We start from the raw sequence: 2615 nt of genomic DNA on the forward strand, positions 1-2615 counted from the left end.
AAAAAAAAAAAAAAAAAAAAATTATTCTCAAGTTTACTTCACGCACATAATACTGCAACATTTTCCAAAGACATTAAACCAATTTACATTGCTGCATGGTTCATCACTTCTTGCAATTGTCAGACTTTTAGTGTTTGCCAATCTAATTGGTGTTAAATGATAGCTTGTGGTTTTATTTGCCCTGATTTCTACTTAGGTTTTGCACCTTCTCATATGTTGATTAGCTATACACCTTTCCTCTCTGTAAATACCTGTTAACAGTTTTTCTATTTGGTTGTTTCTTCTTATTTCTTACTGATTGGTAAGCCTTCTTTATGTATTCTAGATATTCATGCTCAGTGTATGTGCATTTTAAGTATCTTCTCTCCATTTATGACTTGCTTTTTCATTTTTTCTGATGTCTTTCAGTGCAGGTTTTTATTTTAATATGTCAAACATATCAACAATTTTTTTCTTTTCTTTTCCTTTTCTCTCCTCCTCTCCCCTCCCCTCCTTTGGACAGAGTCTCACTCTGTTGCTCCAGGCTAGAACGCCAAGGTGTCAGCCTAGTTCATAGCAGTCTCAAACTCCTGGATTCAAGTGATTCTCCTGCCTCAGCCTCCTCAGTAGCTGGGACTACAGGCACCCGCCATAACTCCCAACTATTTTTTTCTATTTTTAGGAGAAATGGTTCTTCCTGCCTCAGTCTCCCAGAGTGTTAGAATTACAGGTGTGAACCACTGCCCCCACCTCTAATAATTTTCTTTCTTTCTTTTTTTTTTTTTTTTTGAGATAGAGCCTCAAGCTGTGCCCCTGGGTAGAGTGCTGTGACATCACAGCTCACAGCAACCTCCAACTCCTGGGCTCAAGCAAGTCTCCTGCCTCAGCCTCCCACGTAGCTGGGACCACAGGTGCCCACCACAATGCCCGGCTATTTTTTGGTTGCAACCATCATTGTTGTTTGGTGGGCCCGGGCTGGATTCAAACCTGCCACCTTTAGGTGTATGTGGCTGGCGCCTTAGCCACTTGAGCCACAGGTGTCGAGCCTAATAATTTTCTTGAATGGGTTTTATATGTGTATTTTTTTAAAATCTTTGTTACCCGAGGCTATAAAGATATTCATTTATGTTTTACTATGAAATTTGTAACTTTTTCCTTTCACACTTACTCATGCATGTAGAATTAGGTTTTGTGTTTGGTGTGAGATAAGGGGTCTTATTTTATTTTAAATTTGGACAGTCATTTACCCCAGCACTCTTTCATCATTGATGTGCGATACCCCCCTACCATATCAAATTTCCTTACACACATGGGTCTGTTTGAGGGCTCTGTATTCCATATCATTGGTTTATAACCACTCCCTCCACAAAAAAACCACTTTTCTTCAGGAATGTTTTTGATATATTTGGCCCTTTAATCTTTCATAGAAGTTTTAGAAGCCTATTTCTGTGTAGACACACACAAATATTGAATAGAGACAATGATAGAGGGCTCGGCACCTGTGGCTCGACCGGCTAAGGCGCCAGCCATGTACACCTAAGGTGGCGGGTTCGAATCCCCAACCCGGACCCGCCAAACAACAATGACGGCTGTAACCAAAAAATAGCCGGGCGTTGTGGCGGGCACCTGTGGTCCCAGCTACTTGGGAGGCGGAGGCAGGAGACTCCCTTGAGCCCAGGAGTTGGAGGTTGCTGTGAGCTGTAAAGCCATGGCACTCTACCCAGGGGGACAGCTTGAGGCTCTGTCTCCAAAAAAAAAAAGAGATAATGATAGAGGACATCCTTTATTATTCCTAATTTTATTTTTTTTTTGTTCACATGAAGGGAACATGTTAATTATTCCTAATTTTAAAGATAAACTTTATGGTTTTCCTCTAGGCTTTTTTTTTTTTTGAGACAGAGTCTCAAGCTGTGGCCCTGTGTAGAGTGCTGTGGTGTCACAGCTCACAGCAACCTCAGACTCTTGGGCTTAAGTGATTCTCTTGCCTCAGCTTCCCAAGTAGCTGGGGCTACAGATGCCCACCACAAAGCCCGTCTATTTTTTTATTGCAGTTGTCATTGTTGATTTCAGCTAGCCCTGGCTGGGTTCAAATCTGCCGGCCTCAGTATATGTGGCCGATGCCCTACCCACTAAACTACGGGTGCTGCCTCTGTAGGCTTTTGATAGCTTTCCTGTGTCAGGTCATCTTTTGTATTTCTCTTTTGTTTTTTAAATCGGATGTTGATTTATCAAATCGTCATGGTAGATGGCTTTCATCATTTTAATGAAGGTCATTTCTCTAATGGTTTGCTAAGAATTGTCATGAATGAATGTTGAGATTTATCAAATACTAGATCTAGTAATATGACACCAAATTTTTCTGCTTTAATCAGTTAGTAGACTGTTAATTTTAAGCCAGCTTTGTGTTCTTTTGGTGAACCCAACGTGGTCATTTGTGGTTTTGTATTCATTGCTGGATTGAATTTGCCAATTTTTCTTTTTTTTTTTTTGAATTTGCCAATTTTTCAAAAAGATTTTTGAGTCTTTGTTCATGACTGAGTTTAGTATAGAATTTATACATTATATAGTAGTCTCTATTTTGTTTTAATGTCTTCATTGGGCCAGGTTCATAAATGAGTTAGGAAATGTTTCCTATT

General features: G+C 40.0%; 1 pseudogene; it reads right to left on the reverse strand.

Moving 5' to 3' along the window:
- LOC100953842 overlaps positions 1-2615 on the reverse strand; it is a 10644-nt pseudogene that overhangs the window by 1049 nt on the left and 6980 nt on the right.

The sequence above is a fragment of the Otolemur garnettii genome, unplaced genomic scaffold (genome assembly GCF_000181295.1).
Source record: "Otolemur garnettii isolate 467f Iridium unplaced genomic scaffold, OtoGar3 scaffold00221, whole genome shotgun sequence".
NCBI classification, from domain to species: domain Eukaryota; kingdom Metazoa; phylum Chordata; class Mammalia; order Primates; family Galagidae; genus Otolemur; species Otolemur garnettii.